Source organism: Rattus norvegicus, chromosome 2 (assembly GCF_036323735.1).
Source record: "Rattus norvegicus strain BN/NHsdMcwi chromosome 2, GRCr8, whole genome shotgun sequence".
Taxonomy (NCBI): domain Eukaryota; kingdom Metazoa; phylum Chordata; class Mammalia; order Rodentia; family Muridae; genus Rattus; species Rattus norvegicus.
In genome coordinates, this window is record NC_086020.1 from 126,754,606 (window position 1) to 126,770,497 (window position 15,892).

Sequence of the window (15,892 nt, forward strand, 5' to 3'; positions counted from 1 at the left end):
TATACAGTTTCCTCTTGGGCCAGGGATGTGGGCAGGGGTGAGCAGTGTTGGTGGTCTCTTCCGCTCTGCAGCCTCAGGAGTGCCCACCTGACCAGGCGGTTGGGTGTCTCTCTCTCACGGGGTCTGGGAGCAGAGAGCTGCTGTGGGCCGGGATCGCAATAAGGATTTTGTAAGGCATTCTAAAAATTGAGATGCGTTTTCTTGTTTTTCGTAAATGACCTCTTGTAGTTTTTCAAAATTCACTGGTTTTAAGGCTGCCCTGTGAAGACCGGCCAGGAGACATGTTATGAATCTATCTCTGGCTGAAATACCACCTGTGGAATTATAATTCCACTGGGGATATTGGTCAGGTACTGCCTCAGATCCAATAGGGTATGTTGCATCTGTCTGCATGTATTTTCACCTGCTCCCAAACTCACCAGTGTTCCTCTGGAAGTAAATTTCATATGTCAAGACAGGGTAGGAATGAAAAATCTTAAATAAATTTGACAGGTTTTATAAATAGAGAAAAGAAATAAGGAAACTGTGCCATGTGTGAGCCCATGACCAGGCGGGTTTAAAACCTGTGACACTTTGCACAGCAAGGTTTGGGAATGGCTAATCTTCAAAGCAAGGGGAGGTGTGAGTGTGCATGAACAGGCGTGTGCAGCTGAGGCTTGTGGGTGGTTCTATGGATACGCACGGCTCAGACCCAGGCCTCCTGGCAGACAGAAGTCCCAGAACAGTGATTCTGGCTTCGGGTCAGCACTAACCTGCCACACAGTCGGGGGTGAGGTGTGGAAGAGCTCTAAGTAGCATCCTGTATCCTAGTAATTAGTGTGTTGGCACTGTGTGCACACTGGAAAAGACAGTGTGAAAGCTATTTTCTAGAGGCTGTGGTGGGCTAAGCACAGGAGCAAAGTTCCGGACAGAAAGAGAGAGCTCACTTGCACGTGGGTCTTAGCAAGCTGTATCCCTGGCAGGACGAAAGGGGCAGGAGCAGACTTGCTTTTCCTGCTGCTGTGAACCAGCGGCTATAGCACCTGCTACAGCAGGCAGAGCACAGAAGCCCCGAGACCTTGTAGAGAGTCCACCTAGTGTAGGGTACATGCATGTGGGAAAGCAGGTCTTACAGACAGATGGGGCCAGACCTGCTTTTCACAGAGCATCAAACCAGAAGCTGCAGCAGTGCAGCAGCAATGAGGAAGGGAGTAGTGGGAGGCCTATGCTCTGGATCGCTAGCAAGAGAGTGATAGTTTATTGGTCACATAGAGATATTGTTTTCTGCTTAGTGTAACCAAAACATCCCAGGAAATAGGGACAGGCAGAGAAGACCCATAGACCCATGGGTGAGAATAGGGATTATTAATTGCCCCTACCAGTGCTGGGGCTACAGTCAGAGCTGGTGCTCCTGAGCCAGAGAGCAGTTTATTCAGACCCAGGCTGGCATTTTCATCAGAGAGAGAAACTGTCTCACAAAAAGGGAGGAAAAATGTCACCCAGGAGAAAAGGTCCTAGAAAGAGGATCAGTGAGAGGATCCAACCCCAGGGATGGGGGTAGCACAGGGGTAGCTTCAAGCTCAAGAATGTTCCTCTGAGACCATGTATATGTCATGCAAAGTCAAGCTCTGAGGTAAAGAAAGCACACAGAAGTCGAGTAGGTCACCGCTCACCAGCACATGCTTGAAGAGGGTGCTCTCCTTGGCAGGCAGCTGCATGTAGGGCATCACAGCAATGGGGAGGCCTGCTGGACTGACCGGCCAGTACCTGGGACACGGGTTACCTCAGTGGGATGCCACAAGAAGCGAAACACAGAGAGGGGTTAGACCAAAGGTAGATGAATGCTTGAACATAAAGGACTTTTTCCATTTACCAGACTGCTGGCAGTATGTATGAAAATCCCATAAAATTGAGGAATCTAGACATTATGTGGCCATTTTGAACTACTGTCTATGAGTACTAAGTCCAGACATTATTGCATAGGTGTATCAATTTGAAGTCCTAAGGTGAGGCGTTAGTTTTAGAGTTTTGAATTTTTCCAGAAAACATCCCAATGCAGAATCAGGAGTTACGTTCGAAGACATCGAATTACCCATTGGGGGAAGTTACCAAGTTATCCATACTGGCATCCTAGGAGGGTCAACTCAATAACAGCAGATAACAGCAGCACTCTGCCAGGCCAGGTGTCTGAGTCATCACTTAGACTCCTAGAGGCCATACACAGAGGGTCCCAGACCCGCCAGAAAGTGCTCCTACCCAGACCTGGGATTTTCTGACATGCTGTGAGAACCTGGAGGGGGAGAGGAGTGAGGAACCACTTTTGAAGGAATCTCTGCCCAATGATCAAAGTCCTATCTCATATGTTAACTAAGGGGTACTGTATCCCAAAAGTCTGGCCAGGCCCTATCTGGGAAATCTGGGGTCCTCCTTGCCAAGTGGAATAGACCTACCAATCTGCCAGTGTTTGTGCAGAAATTGTAGCGGCAGTCTGATAGCAGGAAAAGTGTAGTTGGTGAGGGCCTGCCTAAGTGACCTGTAGAGGGCCGCTATAACATTCACCACCACAAGATGGCGCTGGCTTCCACTGCGCACCACGTGGAAGGCCAGGATAGCTTCCGCCATTACAAGATGGCTCTGGCCTCCACCGCGCCAGCCGACTTCCTTTCAGGAAGTTAAATATGTGCGCATGTGCAAGAGTGCCTTCGTGCCAGGTCTTTGCCCACTCCGGGGCGTGCCTAATGAGATCATGGGTAAGCAACCAATCACGTGTGGATGTGCCGCGCTAGGGTGTATATAAGCCGCGCCATGCGGGCGCGCGGGGCTTCTCCTTAAGATTGAATAAAAGTTTTGGCTGCAGCAAGGATTCGTATGTCCCCGCGTGTTTTCTTGCTGGCGAGACAGCGTGGGACATTTGGTGCCGAGAACCCGGGAAAAAAGCCACATCATCGCCGGCGCCGAGGGAAGCCTCCATTCACGGAAAGGGTCTAGAAGCTGCGGGACGCGGGTGAGACTCTGAGAGACAATGTTTAGCCTTGATCTGTTCCACCTCACTCCTTTGCTAGATGTGGCGGAAGCCTTTATTACAGCCCTCGGGCTTTCTCTATTGACCTTTGAGTTTCTAGTTACCGTCAGACGGCGGCAGAGGTCACATGGGAGCCACCCAGGTGTAACAGCAAAGCAAAGAGCGCGGGAGGAGGAAGGGCAAGGCAGCATGTCAGAAACAGTGCGAGGTGAAAGATTAGAAGCTTTAAAAAGGAAAGGTGCACCTAAGAAAAGAGGCCCTTCCAAGGACCTTGGATCCGAGGAAGCGAGAGAGTGGGGAAAAAATGACCCGGGAGAGAAAAAGGGAGGAGATAAAAGGAACACAGTATTTTGGGAGAAAAAATTTGTCTTTGTGCTTGTAAAAGGTGTGATTAGGCTCTGGAAGCTTTGCAGAGTCATACTGATTAGACTTGATAGAGGCAGACAGCCTGAAAATTTATTCAGGAGAATCAAACAAAAGGACATCTCAATGCCCATGCACAGCTTGATGGAGTTAATGTAATTGGGTTGTGAGTGGAAATACTCAGGACTGTGTTTCACTTCCATACCATTTGTGAATGTCAGTTGTGCTGCTCAGATATCCTGTAATATATCTCAGTATCTTACAGGAATTGGGTTTCAACACGTTGATGGACTAGTCCAGGAATTGAGACAATCCATCGTCCATATCGACTCCACTAGATAGTCACAGTGAAAGGGAAAATCCTACCTCTCTGCTGACACCATCTGTTTTTTTTCCCTCTTTGTCTATTGTCTGTCCTTGGTGCACCAAGCTATCCCCATGTCTGTCAGTTTATGTCTGTGGTTCTTGCTTCTCGTTGTTTAAATGTTTTATGTTTCATGTTCAAAAGAAAAAATGGTAAAAACTTTATCTGCTGGTTGTTCACACCTTGACTTGGTTTTAACTTGCTTCAAGAAGGGAACAATAAATAAAAAGCAGTTTCAATTGGGTTTTAGAGCCTACATCTGTAGCTAGAAGCCTAAGTCCTCTGGGCAAGCTCCCCAGGGGGTGGCTAAATATTTATACTAACCGATCCTAAAGGCACCAGGAGCTTCACAGCTTCTATGGTAATGAAACTGAAAAATCTTTGACTGTGATTATTAGACTCAACAGGTGACAAGGTGCTTCTCTTAAAATCATAGCTAAAAAGGTAAAAATGGTGTTTGGTCTAAATATTAAAGATATGTGTAGCCACTTCAATTTTGTTTCTCATTGGTTTTTTTTTTTTTATTGGTAGTTCTTCTTTTGAAAAGTATCTCTTTAGCTCCATTATGTGTTTTTAAATTGGCTCTTTTTTATATTATTTTTTTTATTAACTTGAGTATTTCTTATATACATTTCAAGTGTTATTCCCTTTCCCGGTTTCCGGGCAAAATCCCCCTCCCCCCTCCCCTTCCTTATGGGTGTTCCCCTCCCAACCCTCCCCCCATTGCCGCCCTCCCCCCATAGTCTAGTTCACTGGGGGTTCAGTCTTAGCAGGACCCAGGGCTTCCCCTTCCACTGGTGTTCTTACTAGGATATTCATTGCTACCTATGGGGTCAGAGTCCAGGGTCAGTCCATATATAGTCTTTAGGTAGTGGCTTAGTCCCTGGAAGCTCTGGTTGCTTGACATTGTTGTACATATGGGGTCTCGAGCCCCTTCAAACTCTTCCAGTTCTTTCTCTGATTCCTTCAACGGGGGTCCTATTCTCAGTTCAGTGGTTTGCTGCTGGCATTCGCCTCTGTATTTGCTGTATTCTGGCTGTGTCTCTCAGGAGCGATCTACATCCGGCTCCTGTCGGTCTGCACTTCTTTGCTTCATCCATCTTGTCTAATTAGGTGGCTGTATATGTATGGGCCACATGTGGGGCAGGCTCTGAATGGGTGTTCCTTCAGTCTCTGTTTTAAATTTTGCCTCTCCCTCCCCTGCCAAGGGTATACTTTTTCCTCATTTAAAGAAGGAGTGAAGCATTCACATTTTGATCATCCGTCTTGAGTTTCGTTTGTTCTAGGGATCTAGGGTAATTCAAGCATTTGGGCTAATAGCCACTTATCAATGAGTGCATACCATGTATGTCTTTCTGTGATTGGGTTAGCTCACTCAGGATGATATTTTCCAGTTCCAACCATTTGCCTACGAATTTCATAAACTCGTTGTTTTTGATAGCTGAGTAATATTCCATTGTGTAGATGTACCACATTTTCTGTATCCATTCCTCTGTTGAAGGGCATCTGGGTTCTTTCCATTTTCTGGCTATAATAAATCAGGCTGCGATGAACATAGTGGAGCACGTGTCTCTTTTATATGTTGAGGCATCTTTTGGGTATATGCCCAAGAGAGGTATAGCTGGATCCTCAGGCAGTTCAATGTCCAATTATCTGAGGAACCTCCAGACTGATTTCCAGAATGGTTTTACCAGTCTGCAATCCCACCAACAATGGAGGAGTGTTCCTCTTTCTCCACATCCTCGCCAGCATCTGCTGTCACCTGAGTTTTTGATCTTAGCCATTCTCACTGGTGCGAGGTGAAATCTCAGGGTTGTTTTGATTTGCATTTCCCTTATGACTAAAGATGTTGAACATTTCTTTAGGTGTTTCTCAGCCATTCGGCATTCCTCAGCTGTGAATTCTTTGTTTAGCTCTGAACCCCATTTTTTAATAGGGTTATTTGTTTCCCTGCGGTCTAACTTCTTGAGTTCTTTGTATATTTTGGATATAAGGACTCTATCTGTGGTAGGATTGGTAAAGATCTTTTCCCAATCTGTTGGTTGCCGTTTTGTCCTAACCACCGTGTCCTTTGCCTTACAGAAGCTTTGCAGTTTTATGAGATCCCATTTGTCGATTCTTGATCTTAGAGCATAAGCCATTGGTGTTTTGTTCAGGAAATTTTTTCCAGTGCCCATGTGTTCCAGATGCTTCCCTAGTTTTTCTTCTATTAGTTTGAGTGTGTCTGGTTTGATGTGGAGGTCCTTGATCCACTTGGACGTAAGCTTTGTACAGGGTGATAAGCATGGATCGATCTGCATTCTTCTACATGTTGCCCTCCAGTTGAACCAGCACCATTTGCTGAAAATGCTATCTTTTTTCCATTGGATGGTTTTGGCTCCTTTGTCAAAAATCAAGTGACCATAGGTGTGTGGGTTCATTTCTGGGTCTTCAATTCTATTCCATTGGTCTATCTGTCTGTCTCTGTACCAATACCATGCAGTTTTTATCACTATTGCTCTGTAATACTGCTTGAGTTCAGGGATAGTGATTCCCCCTGAAGTCCTTTTAATGTTGAGGATAGCTTTAGCTATCCTGGGTTTTTTGTTATTCCAGATGAATTTGCAAATTGTTCTGTCTAACTCTTTGAAGAATTGGATTGGTATTTTGATGGGGATTGCATTGAATCTGTAGATTGCTTTTGGTAAAATGGCCATTTTTACTATATTAATCCTGCCAATCCATGAGCATGGGAGATCTTTCCATCTTCTGAGGTCTTCTTCAATTTCTTTCCTCAGTGTCTTGAAGTTCTTATTGTACAGATCTTTTACTTGCTTGGTTAAAGTCACACCGAGGTACTTTATATTATTTGGGTCTATTATGAAGGGTGTCGTTTCCCTAATTTCTTTCTCGGCTTGTTTCTCTTTTGTATAGAGGAAGGCAACTGATTTATTTGAGTTAATTTTATACCCAGCCACTTTGCTGAAGTTGTTTATCAGCTTTAGTAGTTCTCTGGTGGAACTTTTGGGATCACTTAAATATACTATCATGTCGTCTGCAAATAGTGATATTTTGACCTCTTCTTTTCCGATCTGTATCCCCTTGATCTCCTTTTGTTGTCTGATTGCTCTGGCTAGAACTTCAAGAACTATATTGAATAAGTAGGGAGAGAGTGGGCAGCCTTGTCTAGTCCCTGATTTTAGTGGGATTGCTTCAAGTTTCTCTCCATTTAGTTTAATGTTAGCAACTGGTTTGCTGTATATGGCTTTTACTATGTTTAGGTATGGGCCTTGAATTCCTATTCTTTCCAGGACTTTTATCATGAAGGGGTGTTGAATTTTGTCAAATGCTTTCTCAGCATCTAATGAAATGATCATGTGGTTTTGTTCTTTCAGTTTGTTTATATGATGGATCACGTTGATGGTTTTCCGTATATTAAACCATCCCTGCATGCCTGGGATGAAGCCTACTTGATCATGGTGGATGATTGTTTTGATGTGCTCTTGAATTCGGTTTGCCAGAATTTTATTGAGTATTTTTGCGTCGATATTCATAAGGGAAATTGGTCTGAAATTCTCTTTCTTTGTTGTGTCTTTGTGTGGTTTAGGTATAAGAGTAATTGTGGCTTCGTAGAAGGAATTCGGTAGTGCTCCATCTGTTTCAATTTTGTCGAATAGTTTGGATAATATTGTTATGAGGTCTTCTATGAAGGTTTGATAGAATTCTGCACTAAACCCGTCTGGACCTGGGCTCTTTTTGGTTGGAAGACCTTTAATGACTGTTTCTATTTCCTTAGGAGTTATGGGGTTGTTTAACTGGTTTATCTGTTCCTGATTTAACTTCGATACCTGGTATCTGTCTAGGAAATTGTCCATTTCCTGAAGATTTTCAAATTTTGTTGAATATAGGTTTTTATAGTAAGATCTGATGATTTTTTGAATTTCCTCTGAATCTGTAGTTATGTCTCCCTTTTCATTTCTAATTTTGTTAATTTGGACGCACTCTCTTTGTCCTCTCATTAGTCTGGCTAAGGGTTTATCTATCTTGTTGATTTTCTCAAAGAACCAACTTTTGGTTCTGTTGATTCTTTCTATGGTCCTTTTTGTTTCTACTTGGTTGATTTCAGCTCTGAGTTTGATTATTTCCTGCCTTCTACTCCTCCTGGGTGTATTTGCTTCTTTTTGTTCTAGAGCTTTTAGGTGTGCTGTCAAGCTGCTGACATATGCTCTTTCCTGTTTCTTTCTGCAGGCACTCAGCGCTATGAGTTTTCCTCTTAGCACAGCTTTCAGTGTGTCCCATAAGTTTGGGTATGTTGTACCTTCATTTTCATTAAATTCTAAAAAGTTTTTAATTTCTTTCTTTATTTCTTCCTTGACCAGGTTATCATTGAGTAGAGCATTGTTCAATTTCCACGTATATGTGGGCATTCTTCCCTTATTGTTATTGAAGACCAGTTTTAGGCCGTGGTGGTCCGATAGCACGCATGGGATTATCTCTATCTTTCTGTACCTGTTGAGGCCCGTTTTTTGACCAATTATATGGTCAATTTTGGAGAAAGTACCATGAGGAGCTGAGAAGAAGGTATATCCTTTTGCTTTAGGATAGAATGTTTTATAAATATCCGTTAAGTCCATTTGGCTCATGACTTCTCTTAGTCTGTCGACATCACTGTTTAATTTCTGTTTCCATGATCTGTCCATTGATGAGAGTGGGGTGTTGAAATCTCCCACTATTATTGTGTGAGGTGCAATGTGTGTTTTGAGCTTTAGTAAGGTTTCTTTTACGTATGTAGGTGCCCTTGTATTTGGGGCATAGATATTTAGGATTGAGAGTTCATCTTGGTGGATTTTCCCTTTGATGAATATGAAGTGTCCTTCCTTATCTTTTTTGATGACTTTTAGTTGGAAATTGATTTTATTTGATATTAGAATGGCTACTCCAGCTTGCTTCTTTTGACCGTTTGCTTGGAAAGTTGTTTTCCAGCCTTTCACTCTGAGGTAGTGTCTGTCTTTGTCTCCGAGGTGTGTTTCCTGTAGGCAGCAGAATGCAGGGTCCTCATTGCGTATCCAGTTTGTTAATCTATGTCTTTTTATTGGGGAGTTGAGGCCATTGATATTGAGAGATATTAAGGAATAGTGATTATTGCTTCCCTTTATATTCATATTTGGAAGTGAGGTTATGTTTGTGTGCTTTCATTCTCTTTGTTTTGTTGCCAAGACGATTAGTTTCTTGCTTCTTCTAGGGTATAGCTTGCCTCCTTATGTTGGGCTTTACCATTTATTATCCTTTGTAGTGCTGGATTTGTAGAAAGATATTGTGTAAATTTGGTTTTGTCATGGAATATCTTGGTTTCTCCATCAATGTTAATTGAGAGTTTTGCTGGATACAGTAACCTGGGCTGGCATTTGTGTTCTCTTAGGGTCTGTATGACATCAGTCCAGGATCTTCTGGCCTTCATAGTTTCTGGCGAGAAGTCTGGTGTGATTCTGATAGGTCTGCCTTTATATGTTACTTGACCTTTTTCCCTTACTGCTTTTAATATTCTTTCTTTATTTTGTGCGTTTGGTGTTTTGACAATTATGTGACGGGAGGTGTTTCTTTTCTGGTCCAATCTATTTGGAGTTCTGTAGGCTTCTTGTATGTCTATGGGTATCTCTTTTTTTAGGTTAGGGAAGTTTTCTTCTATGATTTTGTTGAAGATATTTACTGGTCCTTTGAGCTGGGAGTCTTCACTCTCTTCTATACCTATTATCCTTAGGTTTGATCTTCTCATTGAGTCCTGGATTTCCTGTATGTTTTGGACCAGTAGCTTTTTCCGCTTTACATTATCTTTGACAGTTGAGTCAATGATTTCTATGGAATCTTCTGCTCCTGAGATTCTCTCTTCCATCTCTTGAATTCTGTTGGTGAGGCTTGTATCTACAGCTCCTTGTCTCTTCTTTTGGTTTTCTATATCCAGGGTTGTTTCCATGTGTTCTTTCTTGATTGCTTCTATTTCCATTTTTAATTCCTTCAACTGTTTGATTGTGTTTTCCTGGAATTCTTTCAGGGATTTTTGCGATTCCTCTCTGTAGGATTCTACTTGTTCTCTAAGGGAGTTCTTCATGTCTTTCTTGAAGTCCTCCAGCATCATGATCAAATATGATTTTGAAACTAGATCTTGCTTTTCTGGTGTGTTTGGATATTCCATGTTTGTTTTGATGGGAGAATTGGGCTCCGATGCTGCCATGTAGTCTTGGTTTCTGTTGCTTGGGTTCCTGTGCTTGCCTCTCGCCATCAGATTATCTCTAGTGTTACTTTGTTCTGCTATTTCTGACAGTGGCTAGACTGTCCTATAAGCCTGTGTGACAGGAGTGCTGTAGACCTGTTTTCCTCTCTTTCAGTCAGTTATGGGGACAGAGTGTTCTGCTTTCTGGCGTGTAGTTTTTCCTCTCTACAGGTCTTCATCTGTTCCTGTGGGCCTGTGTCTTGAGTTCACCAGGCAGCTTTCTTGCAGCAGAAAATTTGGTCTTACCTGTGGTCCCGAGGCTCAGGTTCGCTCGTGGGGTGCTGCCCACAGGCTCTCTGCAGCGGCAGCAACCAGGAAGACCTGTGCCACCCCTTCCGGGAACTTCAGTGCACCAGGGTTCCAGATGGTCTTTGGCTTTTTCCTCTGGCGTCCGAGATGTGTGTGCAGGGAGCAGTCACTTCTGGTTTCCCAGGCTTGTCTGCCTCTCTTAAGGTTTAGCTCTCCCTCCCACGGGATTTGGGTGCAGAGAACTTTATCCGGTCTGTTTCCTTCAGGTTCCGGTGGTGTCTCAGGCACAGGGGTCCTGCCGCTCCTGGGCCCTTCCCCACGGGAGCCCAGAGGCCTTATACAGTTTCCTCTTGGGCCAGGGATGTGGGCAGGGGTGAGCAGAGTTGGTGGTCTCTTCCGCTCTGCAGCCTCAGGAGTGCCCACCTGACCAGGCGGTTGGGTCTCTCTCTCACCGGGTCTGGGAGCAGAGAGCTGCTGCGGGCCGGGATCCGCGGGTGTGGGACTTCCGGTAAACACAGAACGTGCCCGGTCCTAGAGAAATTCTGCTTTCCTGTGTCCCAAGCTCACCAGGCAGCTTTCTTGCAGCAGAAAATTTGGTCTTACCTGTGGTCCCGAGGCTCAGGTTCGCTCGTGGGGTGCTCCCCACGGGCTCTCTGCAGCGGCAGCAACCAGGAAAACCTGTGCCGCCCCTTCTCATTGGTTTTAAATGTGTAAATATGCTCTACTTGCCTTGGTCATAGATTGTTGGCTTTTAAGTTATTGGATATGGTTAAAAAGGTATAATATTGGTAACAGAAAGTTGACATAAAGCTGGTAATTTGGATGGAGTCATTCTAGACAACATGTGGCATGAGCCAACCTAGGGAAACAGGTCTAAATTGAGATAATATTTTTATGGAATTCTTATTCTAGAAACCAGGCTTCTAAAAGAATTTAGGACAATGTCTCTTTGTTGAGGTACTGGAGACTACACCATCGTGCGTTCATATATAGGAATTGGCAGTCAAACTTTGTACTAGATTGTTGGAGGTCGAGTTTTGCTTTCCAAAGTTGTGGTTTGCCCTGAAGCTATCTGTATTTTAATGCTAATTCCACTGCCCCAAGAACAACTGCCTAGTCAGTACTCAGAACTCAGGTGACTTCCCAAAGTTGTGGTTGTGCTCTGGTGTTACAAGGAGAATTTAAGGATCGTGATTAAGGATTGCCAATGTTACACTGACTAACTCAAACTTATTTTTAATTAAGAAAAAAATCAAACAGGTAGAGATTGTTACAGGATTTATGAAGGATTGATGAGGTTTTAGAACTTGTGAGAGCATTACAGCCAGTTTGCTTAGTCCAACTGCCACTTCAAGATAGATTTAGAGGATTGATTTTGAGTTTTCATTTCGTGAGCTTGCTTATAGTTTTAGAGAGCCCATAAAGTGATATCATTAGGAATGGCTAATAGCCTTATATAATTTTGTTGCTTCTTCAATGTAAGAAGTTAGAACTTTAAGTCTTTCAGCGTGTATGGAAATTTTTACTACAAACCTTTGCTCTCAAAATGAGCTTTAATATTTGGGGAGTAGCTGTTAGACTACTCCAGAAAAGAATATTTGAAGCTAATTTTAAGCTACTAAGGATACGTTAATTGGCTAAGTACCTCACCTTACCAGAGGACTTAAGCCTTTGTTATCCACATTAGTGGTAAAGCTTCAGTTGTGTTAATACAAAATTGTAGGCTAGAGTCAGGGAAGTATTTTAAAAAGAAACTTGGTGAAACTTACCTTATTCCAAACAACAGTAAATTGGTTATTACAAAATACTGATATTTGGCCTATTACATATACAAATTTTTCAGACAAAATTGATAATTTTACTCTTTACATGCTTTTTTACTTCCTATATATTTTTGCATACAACCCATAGGAAATGCGCTTAGTGTATTTATAGGTGGTTCATCTAATGAAAAGGCTACATATATGGTTGGATCACTTGTTTGTTCTCTTGAGTTTCTATTGCTTCAACACAGATTATTAAATTCCGTAGTTTAGCCACTGTTTTTAAATCAAGCTTTCAATTCACATACTGATAGCCAATGTGTGGCTTGTGGTTTACAATTGATTTCAATTACTTAATGCTTTATTAGAGACAGGTTTTCTACTTAAAATCAGTGAGTGATTTCAGTGTGAATTGTCTGACAACTCACTGTCCTTTCAGTGCTCTGGCTCAGACAACTAAACAAAACCATAGACCCAGCTCTTTGAAAATGGTAATGGAGTTGATAACACACCCTCATGAAAAGAGGAAAACTCCATTTGCTTACTTTCAATTCCCAGCCTCGCCCTGCCAGCTCAGGGATTTCTAGTAAGACTAAAATCTAGACAATATTTACGGGTTTTGACATTTCTAATTAATGCTTATGTTTAGGTAAATAAAGCTGGTGAGGGGCTGGAGAGATGGCTTAGTGGTTAAGAACACTAAGTACTGTTCCTTAATAGACCATTTAAGAACTCAAACTGGATTGCCTAGATTCCTTAACAAGGGAGGACAATGATACCAGACAGATTATAGGCCTTACATAGGAACAATTAGAAAAAAAATCTCATTCTTTATATATCCAAAACAATAATGCTGGGGACAATATTTTGGTATACAAGTCAATTTATAAATACAAGTGCTCAGTGTCCTCAATTTAATCCTCGAGGACTTACCTTAATAAATAATATCTTTACTGTATATTAATAAATAAAAAGGGGGAGTTATCCCTGTATGCTAAATAATGCTCCTTTTATTTCAATTTTAAAATTTGGATGCCAAAGTTTATGGCACCCTACAACTAGGCATACTTCTGCCTAGGTGAAATAGAGAGACCCACATATTGACATGATCCTGTCCAGATATTTTATATGGGGAAGAGGGAATGTTTGTGTTTTTTCTACAGAATGCTACAAGAGTGTGCCAGCTGCCTGAGTGGCTGGTGAGACTTGCTGATCCTGGGAGCATGAAGATTCAGCTCTCCTGGTTCGGGTCCCTGAAGTCATTCCTGTGCCCTTAAGAGGAAGATGGAAGATCCCCCCTCATTTTTTGTCATCACAGAAATTCTGGTGTTGCTTCAGTCAGTGTGTCCCATCCCACTGTGGCCTACGCTCAGGCCCTCTGTGCACTGCTGCTTGCTGGAGAAGACTGGACTCCGTTACCCCTGTCCTCCTCATTCCCCTGGTGACTTTTGCTGCCTTAACTGGTGTTGTCATTTTACAGACTGTAGCTTTACAGGAATGCCACCTGCGTAAAGCTGCTGTGGACTGGGGAACACTGCCCTGGTTGTACAGATCTCAGAAATGGTTCCATTTTCTGCTGGTTGTTCCAGAGAAAAACGACTGATCCTGAACTGTCCTGGAAAAGACCTTGACACTTTCGCTGCTATTGTAGCAGCCATTACTGCTGCAGACATTGTGTCTGCAGTGTCTGGAGTTATCCTCCCCCGATCTATTGTTAGACAAACACAGTGGGTGAACTTTCTGGAGTAGTTACTAACAATTGGGAATTCTAAAATTTTATTATAGGAGTGGCTTGACTACGGCCCTTGATGGTAGCAGCTGAGGAGGACCAAATGAGGTGCCCACTACTTATCGGGAGTGGCTCTGTTTGGCGCAGCCCTATGCTGTGGATTAGTGTTCATGCTATGGTTGGTTTGCAAACTCAGATCTCAACAGAAACGTGACAAGGCCGTTATCACTCAAGCACTTGTGGCCATTGAACAAGGGGCCTCCCCTAAAATTTGGCTATCTATCTTCAAAAATTAGTTGGTATCTGAGTTCTCTGCTCTTGCCCCCCATGGATCTGTGGATCCATTGCACTGGGATGAGAGAGACTCTCTCTCGGTATCTGAGTTCCCTGCTCTTGCACCCCATGGATCTGTGGATCCATTGCACTGGGATGAGAGAGACTCAATGATCCTTTGATCAGCCCTTCCACATTGCTGAGGTTTCCTCATTGCACGCGATAGGGTGATCATGATAAAATAAATAATAAGGGGGAGATGTAGAGGGCCGCTATAACATTTGCCACCACAAGATGGCGCTGGCTTCCACTGCGCACCATGTGGAAGGCCAGGATAGCTTCCGCCATTACAAGATGGCTCTGGCCTCCGCCGTGCCAGCCGACTTCCTTTCAGGAAGTTAACTGTGTGCGCATGTACAAGAGTGTCTTCGTGCCAGGTCTTTGCCCACTCCGGGTCGTGCCTAATGAGATCATGGGTAAGCGACCAATCAGGTGTGGATGTGCCGCGCTAGGGTGTATATAAGCCGCGCCATGCGGGCGTGCGGGGCTTCTCCTTAAGATTGAATAAAAGTTTTGGCTGCAGCAAGGATTCGTATGTCCCCGCGTGTTTTCTTGCTGGCGAGACAGCGCGGGACAGTGACCCACATGGCAAGAGCTGGCTGGCATCATGTGGTCAAACACACAGCCTATGCTGAGTGACTGCAACCCCGCCTCTGCCTGTGGATGCTGCTGTTGGCTGCCACTGTGGCCTGCAACACATAGCAGTGGGGTGGTGGGCAGCAGGGCGGGTAGTCATGGGGAGATCAAATTCCATGTACGGGTCACCAATGTTGGGGTCGAAATCTTGGCTCACCTCCCAACAGACCACACCAAGCCAACATGGTTCCACATGGAGAGGTTAAGTGAGAGAAGAAGAGTAGAAGAGGAGAGAAGTATAGACCAGCCATGAGCACATGAGGGAAAGGCGGGAGGAGAATGGGGAGAGAAGGGACAAAGGGAAGAGGGCAGGAGAGCAGAGAAGAGAGCAAGAGAATGAGGAGGGAACAAGCAGCTACCTTTATAGTGTCGGGCATGCCTGGCTGTTGCCAGGTAACTATGGGGGTGGAGCTTAGACAGAATACCAACACCAGGGACAACCAGATGGCTAAAAGGCCAGCATGAGAGCATAATGAATAACAGCCAGAGCACAGCTATCACACTACACAAGCCCTATACATCCCAAAACAGCTGAAGCACAAAAAGGACCTTAAATCCAATCTTTCGAAAATGATAGAAGCCTTTCCTTTCAAACAGGAAATCCTTAAATCCCTTGAAGAAATACAAGCAAATATAACTGTCGCTTCCGTCTCCATCCCGCAGAAAGGAGCGACACCATGACGTTCTTCTCAAAGCAGTTTATTCAGGAACCTTTCTTTCTGCATGCAAGCACCAATCTCTCTTTTCTTCCCTTCCTCCCGAGCACACTCCCTTATATCCTCCCTCAACTCCGCCTCCTCATTTCAGACTGCGAAGTCTCAGTTCATAGGTCCATGTCACATGGCCTGATCTCGAGTCATGGCGGGCCTGCGCAGCTCTCACAATGGATGTGGCTAGTTTCAGGTGTGTGAGGAAGTCAGGTGCTAGTCATGAGACTTAGCTGCAGTCCCGGGCGCCATCTTGGGACTGCCGCCACACCCGCTCCCCACATCCTTTGTGACTGTATAGCTCAGAATGGCTCCCTACATATAACCAAACAGGTGAAGGAAATGAATAAAACTGTCCAAGACCTGAAAATGTTAATGAAGCAACAAAGAAAAAAAAAATCGACAGTTTCCTTGAGAGGAATAGCCTAGGTAAGAGAATAGAAAATACACATGCAAGCATCAGCAACAAAATGCAAAAGTTGGAAGAGAGAATCTCAGGC

General features: G+C 43.8%; 1 protein-coding gene across 1 annotated transcript in view; it reads left to right on the top strand.

Moving 5' to 3' along the window:
- Positions 1–14,578, top strand: part of C2h4orf33 (similar to human chromosome 4 open reading frame 33) — a 77,008-nt gene extending 62,430 nt beyond the window's left edge. Inside the window, exons 9-10 of the transcript XR_351653.5 lie at positions 2,881–2,983; positions 13,151–14,578. The gene's annotated coding sequence lies outside the window, so the exon portion shown is untranslated. The remainder of the gene's footprint in view (positions 1–2,880; positions 2,984–13,150) is intronic.
- The last annotated feature ends 1,314 nt before the right edge of the window (positions 14,579–15,892 follow it).